General features: G+C 53.7%; 1 protein-coding gene across 2 annotated transcripts in view; it reads left to right on the top strand.

The window, feature by feature from the left end:
• Positions 1-7,536: 7,536 nt before the first annotated feature.
• GNB1 (G protein subunit beta 1) overlaps positions 7,537-18,228 on the top strand; it is an 86,592-nt gene continuing 75,900 nt past the window's right edge. For both annotated transcript variants that reach the window (XM_042994946.1, XM_042994945.1), the window contains exon 1: positions 7,537-7,739. The gene's annotated coding sequence lies outside the window, so the exon portion shown is untranslated. The remainder of the gene's footprint in view (positions 7,740-18,228) is intronic.

Here is an 18,228-nt window from a genome sequence, read left to right as displayed (position 1 = left end):
CGAAGTCCGACTTCGCCTGCAGCCACGATCTCGCAGTTCATGGGTTCGAGCCCCACATCGGGCTCTGTGCCAACAGCTCCGAGCCCGGAGCCTGCTTCAGATTCTGTGTCTCTTTCTCTCTCTGCCCCTCCCCCTCTCATGCTCTGTCTCTCTCTCTCTCTCAAAAATAAATAAACTTAGAAAAAAAAAAGGCAAAGATCTGGAAGAGACATTCCTCCAAGGAAGATATACACGTGGCCTCTAAGCACACAAAAAGATCGACAAAGAGTGGCAGCGGCCCAAATGCCCATCCGCCAATGAACGGATGAGCGGAGGGCGGTGTATTTCGGCCCTGGGTCTCTCAGCCACAGAAAGCTATGGAGCACTGACATCGTGGATGAACCTTGAGGGGATGGCATGGGAAGAGACTGCCTAAGGGGCACGGGGTTCCCTTCCGGGCTGATGGAAACATTCTGGAACGAGGTGACGGTTGCAACAGGAACGTGAACACACTCGATGCCAATCAACTGCACACTCCGATAGGGCCTCACTGGTACACTTTGTGTTGTGTGTATCTTACCGATTTAAAACAAGAAGCCGGTGTGGCCGAGCCCTATGGGGGGGAGTGCCTGAGGGTGTCCCCGTCTGGTTGGGGGAGTAGGGGGTGCCCTGTGAGCAGGAAGTTCTTCGTGGAGACCGTGTGCCCTGGGCTGAGCCGGGGGTGGGGTGGGAACAGGGGCGCTCGGGCTGCGGTGCTGATCCCTGGCCCCTCTTGGGAGGGGCTGTGTTGGAGGGTCTTTTTGTTGGAGAGGACAGTCCTTCCAGGTCTGTGCCTGAGGACATGACAGGGGGCAACTGGGACGATAACCAGGATACAGGCCCAGGAGAAACGGCCATTCTCGCCGGGTGCCCCACTGTGTCCAAACCCAGGTGACACGAGGTGGCAGGTGTGGCCCGGCGGTCTGTGGATGACGTGGCTCGGGACGTGGCACGATTCGGTAGGTGATGGGGCGTGACAGACGGGATGCCTAGTGAGGGCGGAGATCTGGGGCTGTGTGACTTAGGGACCCGCATGCCCTTCCCTCTGTGCCGCTGTCCTGGCTCCGTCCTGCTTCCCCAGCTCCGGGAGAGGCTTCTCAGTGGCTGCCCGAGACAGGACGGTGGGTTCGGGAAGGCTTGGCAGGCACCCCAGGCGCTGGGCCGCCCACCCCTCCCCGCCGGCCTGCCGGGGCCACAGGTGCAAGCTGTTTACCGGGCAGGTGTTGGCGGAACTGAGTCCCGGGGCACCATCCACGGGGAGGTGAATCCCCAGACGGACACGGTGCCCCTCCCCCGGCAGGGCACCGGCAGTGGCAGGTCAGGGGGACTGGAGACCAGCCCCCCTCCCATTTCCCCGGACAGGTCCCTGTGATTACCCCACCGCGTCCCCATCAGTCCCTGCTCATGTCTGCAGCAGAAACTAGGAGACGGGGTGGTGCGCAGGCTGCCCCCGCTCTGGGGGAGGGGTGTCACGCCCGGGCTCAGGCCAGTCACCCTGCACGGACCTGCAGCCCACCAAGCCGGCGCGGCCTATGCTGGTATGTGCAACACTGGGGCTGTGTCCCCACCGCCTGGCCTCAGGGACCCCCCTCCGAGCATCCTCAGGCCTGTTGTGGCACCTCAAGACAGGAGGCTCGGCCAGGCCAGGGCCGAGGGGGGTGCCCGGAGTCCCAAGGCCTAGCTGAGGCAGCGGCCGCCCCCAGCCCCCCACCCGGCAGGTCCCCTCTGCCAGGCCCCATCCATTCTGCGCATCGTGCCTCCCTGGCCTCCCCTCTTTCACCTGATCGCGGGCGTGAGGGTCTGGGTACGCCCCCCCCGGACCCCTGGCTCTTCCTAAGTCTGCATCACACTTTCTTGGTCTCTGGTCAGTGCTCCCAGCCCTGGCCCAGGATGCCCCGGGTCATTGCTGGCAGCTACGTTCCAGGGCTGGGCAGGTGATGGCCTAGATGTGGGGAACGGCTGTGGCCTCCCCGACAAGGGAGCCACCCAGGCCAGGACTGGAAATGGGGCCGGGGTGGGTGGGAGCGCGGACTGTCCCCTGGGGCGCCCTTGATGCCCCTTGCCCCAGAAAACCCCAGAGGCTGCTTCGGGGTTGGGGGCACAGCAGCCAAGGAAGGTGGGCTCTGTTCCCAGCAGTCAGTTCCAGGACGGAGCAGGCCAGGGGCTGGGGCAGACGGGCCTCAGCCAGGAGGAGCCGGGAACTGGGGCCTCTGCAGGCCTTGAACTCGACAGAGGCTTCCTTTTCCTCTATGAGTAGCTCAACTGTTGCCCAAACCCTGCTTTTGGCTAGGAAGCAGGTAAGGACCCCTGTGTTCGTCTCCGTCCAGAAGCCCTCCTCCTCCTGGTGACAGCACCTGCCTTTGCTCTGGGTGCTGGGTGGTGTCCCAACAGGGGCACAAGCTGTGACCCCTCCATTCCCTGCCTCCAGGGCCACATGAATGTGACTGGGGCCCTTCAGAGCCTTCCCGGGGTCAACATACAGATATCTCAGTCTTGGGAGCCCTGTGGCTGCTAAGCTGGAGACAGGAAGACACGCCCTAGCAGACACAGTCTCTCTCAGGCAGAGAGAGAAAAGGAGGCGCCAGAACGGGGGAAGCAGAACCAGGAGGGGAGCCCCCAACAGCCTGACCGAGCGCCTGGATCCATGTATACCTGAAGCCCGGACATCTGCTCATAGACTCGTACCCTGAGCGAGTCAATCGCCTCTTTTCACATAAACTGGTTTAAGCTTCTGTGACTTGCTACCCTGAGCCCGATTGACCCCACTGGCACGTGGACACTTAGTGCACATCTGTGGGGACACACGTTTCTGGGGTACATGTGGGGGATACTGCTCTCCTTGATAATAGCCACATTTTTCTCTATTAGAGGGGTTTGTATTTTCAACCCAAGGTGTCTCGCTCCACAAACGACACGGAAAGCCTCTGTCTGGGCTCACCTGTGGCATCCAGAGCCACCGGACGGAGCCAGGCTCCCCAGCTGTGCTAGCACAGGTCTGCCATCTGCAGTGAGACCAGACGTGCCATCACACAGAGCCCCACGGAGGAAGAAGGGCCCTCTTGTTACCAGCGCCCCGGGAAGGCTGTTCCCGCGAACACCGGAGCTGAGCACCGCCCCCACGGGCTCAACCCACTCGGGACGGCGCCCTCTGGGAGTGGCAAGGATGCCACCTGGACCTTCCCTTGGATGATGTCTGCTCCAAATCTTAGGGGAGACATGTCTTGTGTTTGCCGCCCCCCTCACTTGGCACTTCCTGATTCCCCACTACCCCCTCAAGTTTGGGGGGCCCCCATGAGGGATGTCTCATCTGTGACCAAAGGCAGGTGACTGGGAGGATCATGGGCTTGGAGGGCAGGTCACAAGAGGCATGGTAGGGGACTTGGGGACAAGGGACAGACCTGGGAGAGTGAGGGGGAGGGTCTGCCGGCAGCTGGGCGAAGTAGCCAGCACCCTCCCCAAGGCCGACAAGGCACACTCTGCCCCTGCCGGCCCCGGCCTTGACCTTCTCTTGGGCTCTGAAGCTGTGCACCCCTCCCACCCCTGCACCTCCACGAGCTTTGCTTCAGCTGACAGTCACCTTTTTGCTCTCCCTGTGTCCCTCCCGGCAGCCCCTGCGGGCACCCGTATCACGGTGGACCCGTGGTCAGGGACATGGGTCTTCTTGGCACCCGTGGGCCCTTGGGAAGTGTCTGCCGAGAGAAGGAAGGAGGGGCGGGCTTCCTCACTCTCCTGACCCTGTTCTGTCACCAGACCCTGCCGCTGGCAGCCTGCAAACTAATTAGGGCTTCTTCTGGATTACCTACATTTTGCACCTCGCCCTGTCTTCCTTGTCCCAGTCCTGTCCTTTGGGGCCAGGGGCCAGGGTCAGGCTCTGGCTCACCTGCCAGAAGGGAAGACAGGATGGCTTTGTGATAGAGGCACAGACGGTGCTCTGCGGGAAGGGAGCTCCGGAGACCCTTCGAAGCCAGGCTCAGAGCGTGGCCCCTGGGTTTGGGTCCGGGTCACGTGCACAGATTGTGTGAAGAATTCAGATTTAAAAAGACCTACTTTCCGGTCAGACAACTTCCTGCTACAGAGCAGATGGGGCGGGGGCATCCGAACAACACATTTGCACACCCCAGGTTTTCAGTGAAGGCCGGGCACTGAGCCAGGCACCAGGCCAACCGCTTTCACCCTCGGGCCCTGCTCAGCCCTGCAGCCCCGGGACAGCCCTGCCCAGGGCGGGGTGCAGCGGACGGGTGTGGCTACGGACTCAGGACTTCAGGCTGATCTCTAAGCCACTTATCTAGAGAAGGAGGGAGTGTCACCAGGAAATCAGGAGAAGCCTAAGTTCTTGGCCAGCTGAGCACAAATTCTCCAGGCAGTGGCAGCGGGTCCACCGTGAGCCCTGATTTATGCCCCACTGAGGAGGGCGCTGGCAGCAGATGAGGGCCCTAACTGCAGAAGGCCGGGGCAGGGGGGTGGAGGGGAGGGAGGGAGGGCAGCTCCCCAGAGCGTGCTTCCTGCCCTCAAGGTCCAAAGGGCTCTGGCTGGAAGCTAGAAGCTCCAGGGCTCCTGATAGCTGACCAGGGCAGGTGTCCCTCTGCTCCCTGGGGACTAGAGCTGGGAGAAGAGCCCCGGCCCCCGTGGCTTGTGTATTTTGAAGGGGAATGAGGCCCTGGGCTGTGCAGGGGACCTGGAAATGAGGACCCAGGGCTCTCTCCTCCTTTCCTCCTGCCTCCCCCTCAACTTTGCCATCACGTTCATCCATAAACACACAAAGGAGGATTCCGGGCCTGGGCCCCAGGTCAAATTCCAGGGAAGGGCTTGCCCTACCCCACAGACCTAAGGTTAGCTGGGGCTCCAAACCCTCAGATGGCTGGTGTAGGCACTGGCCTGGTGTCTTCGTGTGTGGCCTTGTTCTGTGGCCTTGGTGTACCCGGGGATGGGCCCAATCGGGTCTGTGGTGGCCTGTGGGATAGGAGAGTCAGGCCTGCAGCCTGGTGCCCACCATGCACCTTGGGCAGGCATGAAGGGATCCCGGCTGGTGAGGTGGGCGTTCTGAGGGTCCCCCAGGCCCCCTCCCATCCCCACAGGAGTACTCGGGTCTTCACAGAGACCACTCACCCCCTTGCCCATTTCCTTCTGCTCTGCTGCTGGCCCTGCCCCCCCACCCCCTTCCTCCTTCTCCTCCTCCTTTCCCCCTCCTTTCTTGCCTCATTTTCCTCTTCTCCCTCCACATTTCCACTTCTCTAAGTCCTGGACCTAGGTGGGCACTGACAGCTGGCATCAGACCTGCTGGATTCAGAGGAATGTCACTGACCCTGAGTCTGCGGCCTTGGGTCCATTGCTTCTGGGACGCACCTGCCAATGCCCAGGACACTCATCTTTCCGACTACGCATCATGCACCTCTCCTCTGGAGCAGAGGGCAATGCCACAGAGTCCCCAGGGCCTTGTCCTGGACACAGTGACCATTCGGTTCCAACCTTGCCCACTCCCCTGCCATCTGGTCCTCATGCTGAGTCTTGTCCGTCTCATTCAGATCACAGAGCATCACCCACACACCTTGCACCCATCCCATAAACGTTCCCTGAGGACCCACTGTCCACCTCATGCCCTACTTGTCAGGTAGAACAGCGGGCAAGGAACTCAGTGCCATCTCCAGCCGGGGAGATGGGCAAGGAGAAAGCAGCCCACAAACGAACCATGTGAGGTCTCAGGAATGAGAGCTCTGAAGAGAAATGTAGGCAACGAGCCACTGGGGCAGAGACCGGGAGACCTCTCTGTGGAGGTGACGGGAGGTTATGGGGGAGACCCTCCGGGGCAGATGGAGTCACAGGGGCAAAAGGCCAGAGGGTAGATGTGGTGATCTGTGTGTTTAAGGAGCAGAGAGGGGTCAGAGTGCAGGACAGCAAGGGCAGAGGAACCTGGACATTGTGGGAGGGGCAATGGGAACTGTCATGTCTGCTGAGCAAGGTGGACATCCCTGCTGCCGTGGGGACTGTGGGGACCTAGAGGAGGTCAGAGCCCGTGTGGGGTGAGGAGGGTGGCGGCAATCACGGGAGATTGGTTATATTGGGGGGGGTACTTTGTGTGTGTGCGTGTACATGTATGCTTGTGCATATATACACTCCTCAGCTCCTGCTGCTGAAGCAATGGTACTCCGGTAACAGTGAGTACACCTGCAGCCCTGATCCTGGCTTCTAAGCACCACTCCCCACTAAAAGGAACCAGGACTTCTCGCAGAAATGGCTGAGCTCAGGGCTGGGCAGGGAGGGTCTAAATTGAACCGGGAATATCCTGTGCCAGGAGAGGAGAAGGGCTCTAGGAATGATGGGGACATGCTTGAATGCTGATAGGAAGGCCCCACAGAGTGGGAGGGGGTGGGACCACGAATGCAGCCCACACCTGGGTGGGAAGGTATGGGCTCCCTGCTGGAAGGATTCCACACAGGCTGGGAGGAGCAGAGGCCTGCATCTGGCCTGGGTTGATTAGGGTCAGGGACTGCAGGCTCTGAAGGGAGGAAGGCAGTGGGTGCGTGGTTGTTGCAACCCGGGAGCCAGGGGTCAGCTGGAAAGAAAGAGGTGGTGGTGGGGGACTATTCCACTGACTTTCCTGGGGGTGTCTACAGGCTGCGCACATATGACCCATGTCCTCCTCCTACCTGACCCCACCTGAGGGGCTTCATTTCTCAGCGGCCTTCGCGGAGGTCGGCCATGCGTTTCCCTCCCGACACTCTTCGGTGGTCACACGTCCCTGCCCAGGCAGCCATTCCCAAGAGAAGTGCCTTGGGCTTGACCTCCCGAGGCCACACTGCTCACACCTGCCCAAGCTCCCATGAGCCCCAGGACTGGCCCCGTCCACCGGGTGGCGGGCGTCCACTCCCGGGTGAGCAGAGGCTGGGCGTCTGCGGAGGCGGACCCGGTCGAGCAGGGGTCCCTCTGGGATTTGGTCAGCTCGGTTGCACGCCCAGGCCTGAGGGCCGGCTTGGGTTGGGTGTGTGCACATGTGGGTACCCGTGCAGAGTGCAGATGTGGGGTGCCGAATAAAGAGTGCAAGTGCAGGGCACTGAATGCAGGGTGCAGGATGCCAGGCGGGAGTACTCGGCACGTGTGCGGGATGCGCGTATGGGACACGGGTGTGGGGTCGAGTCAGTCCCCACCTCTGGTCCTGCGGCCTCCACTCACATCCACTTGGCGGGGAAGCGAGCGGGTCGGCCCAGGCTAGCTCAGGGCTCCCCGCGCAGTCCCTGGGCCACCAGCGAGGCTGGTGCCTGGGCCACCAGGGCTGGGGGGCCTTCCGGAGCCCGTTCTCCTACGGCCAGCGCGGCCCCTTTAAGCCGCTCGCGCACGCTCCCGGGGTGGGCGCAGGGAGGAAGCGCGCGAGCGCGCGCGCGCCGGGGCCGCGGCCGGGCCGTGCGTGCGCGCGCGACGTGCGCGGTGACGCGGCGTGGGGTTTCCCGAGGCTGCGGGCAGGGGCCGCCGCGCCCATCCCGATGGCTGGAGGCGTCTGAGGGGCGGACGGAGGCGGCGGCGGAGCGGGAGCGGGAGCGGGAGCGGGAGCGGGCGCGGGCGCGGGAGTGGAACAGCCGCCGCGGGACCGGACCGAGCCTCGCCGGCGCACCTGCCCGCAGCGCCCGCGGAGCGGCCCGAGCGCGACCACCTCCAGAGCGGCGGCCGAGGCGGCTGAGGCGGCTGAGGCGGCTGAGGCGGCGGGGCGCGGGCGCGTCAGGCGGGACGAGGTGAGCGCGGCAGCCCCTGCCCCGCGACCCGGGCCACGGCCCCTCCCCACAGTCGCCTGCCAGGAGCCGCCCCGCCCCCACCCTCCCCGCCCCCACCCCGCCGCGGGGCCGCGTCTTCCTGCCCCGCCCGGGTGGGGTCGCGGGCCGGGAGCGGGCGGGGACCCTGCGGGCTTGGGCTGGGGCCGGGGTCTGGGCGGTGGTCCGGTGGCCCAGGTCCGGGGTTCGGGATGTGCGGCCGGGGTCTGGGCTCTCTGGCCGGGATCAGGGCCCGGATTTCGGGGGCCCTGGGGCCAGGGTCGGAGGGGCTGGAGGCTAGGGGTCTTGGGGCGGGGGCTTGGGACCCTGAGGCCAGGTCTGCGATCCGCGTTCTGCGGGGTCCGGGTTCCAAGCCCGCGGTCCTGGGTTCTCGGTCTGGGGTCCCGGGTCGGGGTCCGCCGACCTGGGTTCTGAGTCGCGGTCCGCGGTCTGGGACCCGGAGTCCGGGGTCCTGGGTCGGGGTCCGCGGTCCGATCCGGCCCGATCTCACGGGGGGCTGTGCGCCGGAGGCTGGCCGGGGAGGAGGTGCGCTGGGCCGGGGTCTGCAGGCCGGCCGGGTCGGGGCCGCGAGAACAAAGGGAGCGGCGGGGTTCTGCAGGGGGTCGAGGTGCTCGTCCCTTGCCTCGGGGAAACGCTGTTTTAAATACACCTTTTCTGGGGACTTTGAAGTTGGTGCTTGCTGGTGACACGATGAAGAAAGGGGGGCAGTGAAATGAGGAAGCTGAGGCCCGGCCGGCGGCTGCCCGCGGGTGGCAGTTCGGGGTGGATTTAAGGCAGAAACAAAGAGCTGTGCCGGGAGGACCGAACGGTGCGGTCCTCGGCTATTTTCGTTTTTGCCGAAAAGTGGGAGGCAGCCCCGTCGCGAGCCCGTCGTCGTTTTCCCCTCGCCGGGCGCGGAGCCCGCGGGGCGGGGCGGGGCGGGGGGCCCGGGAGGCCGGGCGGCGGCGGCCCCCCGCGGCGGGGCCGGGCCGGGGTCCGCGCGCCCCCGCGCCCCCGCGCCGAATGAATGGCTCGGGCCAGGCCCCGCTACAAGATGGCGCGTCGCCGCCGCTGCCATTGTCAGCCGCCGCGCGCTCCCGGCCTCCTGCGCCCCGATTGTGCTTTGGGCCCCATTTACATTATTTAGAAGGGCCAGGGTGGGAGGGAGGGAGGAAGTGACCCCGGGCTGCGTGTCGCCCTTCGTCCTGCGAGCTTTTCGGTGGCAGCGGTGGGGGTGGGGGAGGAGTTGAGCTGAAAATTCCACCCGGGTGGTGGCTGAGCCATTGGACTTTTGAAGACACCCCCCCCCCCCCCGTATTTTTCCTTGCGAATTATGTTAGGTTCAGAAGGTATCGAAGCGTGTCTTAAGTCCTTTAAATTATATAGTTAGCATACGGAAGTAGTACTGGCTGTATCTACTTAATTCCTCTTTGTGGAGGCTTTTTAGTTTGGATTGTGAGATTGCATTTACTGAAGAAAAACAGCGATGTATGAATTTTTATGTTGGGAAGGGAAGTTACTGGACATTGACAGCTACAGAATTCATGACTGAATTTGTGTGTCAACGACGTAGGCCTCTTAAACTGGGGTTTTAGTTGGGGGGTGTTTTTTGTGTGTGTTTTCGTTTTACAATCCACCTGATAACAGTGATCTCAATATTTGATGATTAAGCAGCTGCTTATGAGATTGATTATTAACTAAGAAAACGTCTAGATTATTTTTATGATTACCAAATAAATGGAAGTAGTATTAGCTCTGTAAGAATTTCCTTTTAAGTCTAGACAGTGGGTAAGGTCTTTAGAGTGTTAGCAGTAAGATTTTTACGTGAATTCTTTGCTTTTGAATTTGAAGCTTTAATCTTTTTTGGAGGTAGAGAAGTAAGGTCTTAGTCTGAATTGTGCTAAGGTAGATAGAGTCTATTCTAGATTCTTCCGGAAGGTATATATTGCAACAAGAAAGTGAATAGGCAGTTCCTTTTTTGCTTCCTTACTAATATTGGGTGTGTGGGTGGGGACAGAGTTGGTGCCACCAACATGGAAACAGTCTGAGAACCTCCACACAGCCCAATTGGATGGTGGCTCTCGGCTTGACTGAACTCTCCAGCGACTAGAGTTGGCCAGAAATGGAGAGCAACTGGGATGGTCCTTTAGAGGCCAACTCGTCAGACCCTGTAGGGGGTGGGGGGGGGTGGGGGGTTGGGGGTGAGGCCTCCAGTCTTTGGTGGCTGTGAGGCCCCACTGCAAGGAGGTTAGTGCTCCCCGCCCCACAGGCATTGTAAGTGCTACAAGGTTTTCTTAGTGAGAATTTGGGAAAGCAAAGTTAAGTTTTGTGACCGTGCCTGTGGCTTATTCCCATTTCTTTCTGCTGGGGAACCAGTGTTAGGGCTACATTTCATCTGCTGGAACGAATGTGTATGGAGGAGATCGTTCCTGCAGTTTTGACTCAGAACTGACACTTTCTTAAATGAACACACCTATCAGACAAAAGCCTCCCCAGTGAGGTACTGGAGTTCACAGCAGGGCTGTATTTAGATCACCAAAGAGGTGCTCAGTCACTTAATATCCACTGAAGAACATTCATGATACCTTAGGAAAGATTTCTTGGTTTGATATTTTGAGTTACTTCTGTTTTTTTTGGGGGGGAGGGGGGAAGGTAAGTTTCCTCAAATTTAATTTTAATCTCTAAACAGATTTAAAAGAGTGTTAAAAGCCTGCAGAATAATGTGCTGTCTTTTTTTAAGGACTAAAACTTAAAACCTCTTCAGATTTTTTCATGCTTAGTGACTTTGATTGCAAAGCTTGAATCACCTTGGTAGACTTCTAGTGACAGCTTGAGAAAGAAAGGGACTGATTTTATGAGGAGTTAACTTAATTTTTAAAGCTTTGTTCTGTTACATTGCTAAAAATTTCTGTTGTCCACTGGTTTGATTGAAAAAGTTGTATTTCTCCAAATAGCTTTGAGAAAGGTCTTTAGGATCTCTGTAGACTTACCATCAGTTGGCTTTTTAGCGAATACATACTTTAATGAGTAACACTGATTTGATTTTAGACCTGCGGTATTGGCATCCATCTTCATTGGGTTGTTTTTTTCTCTCTGCCCGTGTTGGTTTTTCTGGCTCATGTTGCTTTCCAAATTGGATTAAATTCTTACTGTCTACAGACTTTGGCTTTGAAAAGCATTAGTGGATTGGTAACAGATATCCTCAATTTTATTATCTGGGCTTGACCATATGGCATGCTATATTATTTTGAAACCCCTATTAGTGTAAGTCCAGTAAGGCAATGAACAAAAAATCTTCAACTCTTTTAACACTGGGAAAAATTCTGATCTCAGGTTTGCATTCATTGCTCTGTGGTTAGAGAAATTATGAAGCAGATGGGCCAGTTAAGTGTTTGGTTTTGTGAACATGAAGTGAAGGGGTAAAAGCAAGCTTAGATTGAAACAGGTCACATACGCATTTCACAAACGGACAGACGCGTTTGTGACACTGGAAGGAAGGGCGGTCTAAGTGTGTGTGGGGGGGTGTGTATACATTGAGTAACTCGACATCATGTTGATTATTCTGGGGAAAAAAAAAAAAGGAATACCGTTTCTTTTTAAAGCTATGGGTGTTGTTCCAGAACTCTTATTTAGGAACTATAGACAATCTATAGACCTTCAAATTGGTCAGAGGATTTAGTGGAATGCTAAAAGCTTTTTAAACCTTTTAGCCCTTCTGTTCTTGTGGCAGTGCCTGCCTGGCATTAGGTGCCACAGTAATCGATGGAAAGAAATTACTGCTGGCCTCCAGTGATCTAGAAAAGCTTCTCGTTTTGTAGAGCAGTGTTTTCTTTTTCTTTCTCTCTCTGTCTTTTTTTAAGACTTAAGTATCTGCTTATTTGACTTTTTGAAATTTTAAATTTTTTAAAATTAGAATTTCTGGGCAAAACCATTTTTTTTTTTAAGTTTATTTATTTAGAGAGAAAACACCAGCGGGGGAGGGGCAGAGAGAGGGACAGAGGATCCGAAGCGGGCTCTGTGTTGACAGCAAAGAGCCCGATGTGGGGCTCGAACTCATGAACTCTGAGATCAAGACCTGAGCAGAAGTTGGATGCCTAACTGAGCCATCCAGGTGCCCCTGGGGAAAAACCATTTCTACACGCATGGATTTAAAAGACAGGGGGCAAAAATGAGTACAATACAATAAAAAAAAAAATAAAATAAAATAAAAAATAAATAAAAGACAGGGGGCATCTGGCTGGCTCAGTTGGTAGAGCTCACCCCTCTTGATCTCCAGGTGTGAGTTTGAGCCCCACGTTGGAGGTAGAGCTTATTTAAAAAAAAAAAAAAAAAGAATCTACCTCTGAAATCATTGTTGCACTATGTATTAACTAACTTGGATGTAAATTTAAAAAATAATTTTAAAAGAAGTAAATAAAATATCAAGTCAGGGTTATCTGGGGTAATTTTAAAGAGATTATTCAGTTGAACCTATATTGCCACTGATAAAAGGTTATGATTTAATAATGGCCCTCCTTCCTAGGGTGGCTGTTAGTTGACAGATGTGTGAAGCTCTTCGAGCAGCGCCTTGCCCGCAGGACACCCATTAGCCATTTCTGCTGCTGGTGGCCTTGCTTTGTAAAAATTTCCTGAACCGTGATCATGTTAGATAATGTAAGAAGACAGCTTACTGAAAGATTTGTTTTTTCTTTCTTCCAAATGGTTCCCGAGGAATATCATTAATTTGGGGTACGGAGCATATGTGTCAGCTGTCTTTACAAATCCCTGTCATTTATTTACCACCACACCGTCTCCTGAGTTTTCTCACATTGTTTTCTTTTCTTGAAGGACTTTCTTTACCTTTATAGTAGAATTTTGATCCTATTTGAAATTTGGATCCTATTTGAATTTTGATCCATTTTGAAAACTGGCAGAATTATTTTTTTTTAAAGATTTCACCACAGCCTGAATGATGACTTGTTTTGATTTTACAAAACTTTGGTGTCCCTTGATTTGCCAATTAATGACAGTAATAATGAAATATTTTTCATATATCCTTATGAATACTATAACTGGAAATTGGTTTAACAAGTGCTTATTCAGTACCTTGTCTGGTAGGTGCTGAGGCTATAAACTGCCATAGAGTGGGCGTGGCCCAGGGCCTCACTGAGTTTATTGTTTGATAGAGAGCCTCACAAACAGAAATGCAAAGGAGAAATGCACGGGCAGTGGGTTACAGGGTCAGCTAGGGTTCAGTGACTGCTTCTCAGAAATAAAGTGTGTTTTAAGTTGAGACCTGAAGCACCCTATATCTGGAGTGTGTCTGTCATGCATTTGGCGGGTGGAGGGGAAGGAAGGAGTGTTCCAAGGTGGGGGAGATGCTGTGTTTCTCATGCAGCCACCTTCCCTCCCTGTGTCTCCACCCAGAGCAGCGTCTATTGCCTGGTAGTGGTAGGTGCTCAGTGATTCCGTATCAGAATGAAAGAGAGCACAACAGCTCATCCAGGGATGGAAGTTCCAAAGGGCTGGAGGGTGGTAAGAAACGGACACTGAGAGCTCACAGTCTTAGGAAAGAGTTGCACTTTTACCTCAAGGGCTCTAGGGAGCCTTTAAAAAGTTTCAAAGAGCAGATTGAGGGGCGGCTGGGTGGCGCAGTCCCTTAAGCATCCAACTTTGAGGTCGTGATCTCATGGTTGGTGTGTTTGAGCCCCGCATGGGGCTCTGTGCTGACAGCTCAGAGCCTGGAGCCTGCTTCAGATTCTGTGTCCGCCTCTCTTTCTGCCCCTCCCCTGCTCACACTCCATATCCCATCCGCCCCCTTCTCACAAAAACATTAAAAAAATTAAAAAAAAAAAAAAAAAAAAAAGGCAGATTGACCTAATCAGGACCATGGCATGGCACTTGAGCTTGGAGCGTGTTCAGATGAGAAAGGAAGACTATGGTCAGAGCTCCCGAATGGGGTGCTTGGTGTAGAGATGAAGGCGTCTGGACTGGGGTGGTAAAGCTGGTGGCTGAAAGACGGGGCGACTGACTGGAAGGTAGCAAGAGAAAATGACCTCGGGAGTCTCTGTCCTGGGCATCTGGATGGCTGTTTGGCATTTACTGAAATAAGGAGCAGGAGCTGGGGGGGGTGGGGCGTGAGTTGAGTTTGAGGACCCTTGAGGCATTCCCATGGCCTCCAGCAAGGGTGGCTCAGCCCTTAAGCTTTCTGCTGTGAAGCTCTTCTCCCAGAGGTTCCTTGTACTGTTCACTCCTTCATTCAGGTCTTTGTTTGCGGACTCCCTCCTCAGAGGGTGTTCTCTCATCTCATGAATCTCTACCATTTAAAAAAATCTTTTTTTTAATGTTTATTTTCCGGAGAGAGAGAGACAGAGCCACTAATCTCAACCATTTTTAACCTGCTCTGCTTTCCTAGTCCTTGTGCTGATCTCCCTGCCAGTTCTAAGCTCCACGAAGACTAGAAGTTTGGTACACTACAGTATTACCAAGTCTCTGAAGCAGGACGCGTGAAAAATATTTGGATTTTGAATATGTGAATGTAGAGCTCTGGAGGAGTGGTCTGAATTGGAGGCGGGCCTTTCAGAGTTAACAGTATTTAGATGGTGATTGAAGTTTTGGAAATAAAGATTACTAGGAGCCGCGGAGGTGGGGGGGTGTTTAAAGTGTGATCTGTGATTTATTTTTTTATTTTTTTATTAAAATTTTTTTAACATTTATTATTTATTTTTGAGAGACAGAGCATGAGCGAGGGGAGGGAGGAGCAAAGAGAGGGGGACACAGAATCTGAAGCAGGCTCTAGGCTCCGAACTGTCAGCACAGAGCCCAAGGCGGGGCTCGAACCCACAAACCGTGAGATCATGACCTGAGCCTAAGTCCGATGCTTAACTGACAGAGCCACCCAGGCGCCCCAGATTTTTTTATTTTTAATTTTAATAGATTTTTCTTAAGTAAATTCCATGTCCAACATGGGGCTTGAACTCACAACCCCAAGATCAAGAGTTGCATGCTCTACCGACTGAGCCACCCAGGTGCCCCCTCAAAGTCTGATCTGTGACTCCTGTGGGTCCCTGAAACCCCTTTCAGGATCCATTCCATCAAAGCTACTTATACAGTCATTAAGATGCTACTTGACTTTCACTGTGTTGACGTTTGCATTGATGGCACACGAGCAGTGGTAGGTTAAACTGCTAGCTCTTCAACACAAATCAGGGCTGTGGTATGAAACCAGTTACAGTATTGTAGTTGTAGTATTCTTCCTCATCATGAACTTGTGTTTAGAGAAATCCAGTTTAACATCTGATGAAGCATAAAAGTAAATATTATTATACTTTAACCCCGATACCTGTTTTCTTCCCGTCTGTGAGGCAAAATGGGAACTAGGCCTAAACGCGCGTGCACCCCAACTACAACAGCCTCTCCTGGACTGTGCCACACACAGCATTGGAGGAAGAGCTGGCAGAAGGGGATGGCCGTTTAGACAGGGTTTTTGTATGGCAGATACTTTCTGAAAATTAACGAAGCAAACCAGATATTTCAAGGAACATTACTGACAGTATTGTTGGCAGTGATAAAATTTGAGCTTTCAGATGGAAATTAGAATTTTGGAAAACTTGATTCTGCTATCATGAGCTTGACAGCTTCCCAGTATTTAAAGACTTTTCTTGTAGGTGATGGTACTTAGGAATGTTTCTTTTTAATATTATGTAATGAAATGTGTCAACATTTGGAAGATTTGCTTAATTCAGTGAACTGGTAGTTTCCCAATGGCCTGTGTGTGAGGCTACAAACTCACAGATGGTGAAAGATCCATTCAGAGCACAAATCCCATGGAATTTAAGATGTAATAGTATTAAAAATTAATTGACACAGTTTCAGATTCCACATCAGAACTTCCCTTTAGGATGCTTACCCATTTGTCAAGTTTTGATGTAGTATCAGAGAAGACTGCATGTTTATTTGAAATGGCTGTTGGGGCGCCTGAGTGGCTCAGTCGGTCAAGCATCCGACTTCAACTCTGGTCACGATCTCGCAGACTGAGTTTGAGCCCCTTGTCGGGCTCTGTGCTGACAGCTTGGAGCCTGGAGCCTGCTTCGGATTCTGTGTCTCCCTCTCTCTCTAACCCTCCCCTGCTTGTGCTCTGTCTCTCTCAGTAATAAATAATAAACGTTAAAGATTAAAAAAAAAAAAAAAGAAATGTCTGTTAAAATACTCCTTCCTTTTCCAACTATGTGTCTGTGTGAGACTGGATTATCCTCATATACTGCAACCAAAGCAAGACATTACTGCAGCAGATTGCAGAAGCAGATGTGAGAGGGGTGCCTGGGTGGCTCAGTTGGTTGAACTTCAGCTCGGGTCATAATCTTGCAGTTCGTGAGTTTTCGTGGGGCTCTGTACTGACAGTGTGGAGCCTGCTTGGGATATTCTCTTTCTCCCCCTCTCTCCCTCCCCCTCCCCCACTTGTGCCTGTTCTCTCTCAAATAAAACAAAAATTAAACAAGAAAGAAACAGATGTGAGAATTTAGCTCTCTCCTCTTGAGGTGGACATTAAAACAGGTAGGCTAAATAAAATGTAAAATACTGCTGTCTTTTCATCAGATTACTTCTTAGTTATTTTTCGAAAAAAATGTTCTTTATGGTAACATGTAATAGGCTTATTAAACGTTTTGAAAACTTTTGTGTTTTAATTTCTAACATAGTAAGTATATATAGATATAACCCACAGGGACAAAAGCCCTCTGATTTTCAGTAATTAAGAGTGTGGAGGGAGCCTGAGACCAAGCCATCTGAACAGCAGGGATTTGGAGAGCAGTGTAGTGGTTAAACCAGCTGGGCCACATCTAGGGCACTGGCCCAGGGTGACTGCGGGACTGGAGACAGGCACTGTGTCTCCCCTTTCCCCTGCTGTTTGCAGCATTACAGGTGTAGGATTGTGCCTTTTCCTGGGGAGAAGAACCCAGAGATTTCTGTAAAGGTTGAAAACCCATTGGTGCAGCTTGAGGAGAGGAAGAGAAGCTCCTGAAGGAGTGACCGGAAGTTGGGAGAATATCAGAATACAGCATTGGAACGGAGGACAGTCTTGGGTGGGGGTGGGGTGGGTTGAACAGAGTAGCAAATCTGGCTGAGAAGTAGACTGGGACTATTCAATGCCAAGATTCCCCGGGGCCGAGGAGTGACAGTGGGGTGTGGGAGGCTCTGAAGCAAAGGGGTGGAGAGGCGTGTGAGGAGGGAGGGCTCCGTTCCACCCGATTTCGGATAGAGTAGCCTGGCATTGTCAGGTGTGGAGAGGAAGGGGGCTGGAGCGGGGAGCGGCAGTGGTCTGCTTATTCTGGGGGCTGAGCGGTGCCTGGGAGCAGCTGCTGTTGGGGCCAGGAGAGACACGACTCCACCCTGGGAGAGGGACGCCTGTCGGGTGGTGGGAAAGGCTGTGCTGAGAAGGAAGGCAGAGAGAGCAGGGCCCTAGAATTTCATTTTATTATTATGAAAAAAATTGTTTTAATTATTTAGTTCGAGAGAGAGCAAGAGCAGAGGGGCGGAGAGAGAGAGAATCCCAAGAAGGCTCTGCCAGTTAGCATAGAGCCTGACTTGGGGCTCGAACTTCTGAGTTGTGAAATCATGACCTGAGCGAAAGTCAAGTCTTCTAAGTAATCTCTGCACCCGACCTGGGGCTCTAACTTACAACCCTGAAATCAAAAGTCACATGCTCTACCCACTGAGGCACCCAGGTGCCCCTTTAGAATTTCATTTTAAGGAAGGAGGTCGATGGGGAGCCTGGGTGGCTCAGTCGGTTAAGCAGCCGGCTTCGGCTCAGGTCATGAGCTCACGGTTTACATGAAGTATGTTGGGAGAAGTACTTTAGGATTTCCGTGTTGAAATAAGTTCCTTCAAACCTTGACCCTCCGGGACCTCCACTTGGCATTCCCTTGGCGGTAGATGGCCTTCCATTTTGCCCTGTTGGTGATGATCCTGGTGCTGTTAGTTCAGGTTTGTGGGTGCCTCCGGTGCCAGGCACCGTGGTAAGAACTCACATCAACTCGGAGGTGGGTACTGTGAATAGCCACATTTCAAAGCTGGCTTAATGGATGGGGGGCGCAGGCAGTGGAACCCATATTTGAACCTGAGTCATTTGCCTCCAGACCTCTTAATTCTTACACTGTGGACCCTCCAGCATGAGCTGTTTCCCTTCCCTTTCATCTCAGAAGACTTCTGTGTGGGCATCTGCTCCTTCATGTATTATTAAAGGGAAGATCCTTCCACTTGAAAACATATTTACCAACAGTTTTATCTTTAGTTTCTTCTTCAAGGGTTCTGTTCGACCTTCAGACATGACTAAATGACCAAGTCTGGTTTTTTTTTTAAGTTTTATTTTTATTTAAATAATCTCTATGCCCAACATGGGGCTTGAACTCATGACCCTGAGACCGAGAGTTGCATGGTGTTCTTACTGAGCCAGCCGGGCGCCCCTAACGTGACTAAGTCTTATATAACTTAACCCCCT

Source organism: Panthera tigris, chromosome C1 (genome assembly GCF_018350195.1).
Source record: "Panthera tigris isolate Pti1 chromosome C1, P.tigris_Pti1_mat1.1, whole genome shotgun sequence".
In the NCBI taxonomy this organism is placed as follows: Eukaryota; Metazoa; Chordata; class Mammalia; order Carnivora; family Felidae; genus Panthera; species Panthera tigris.
The sequence above is the reverse complement of the archived record's forward strand: the minus strand, read 5'-3'. Positions and strand labels throughout refer to the sequence as shown.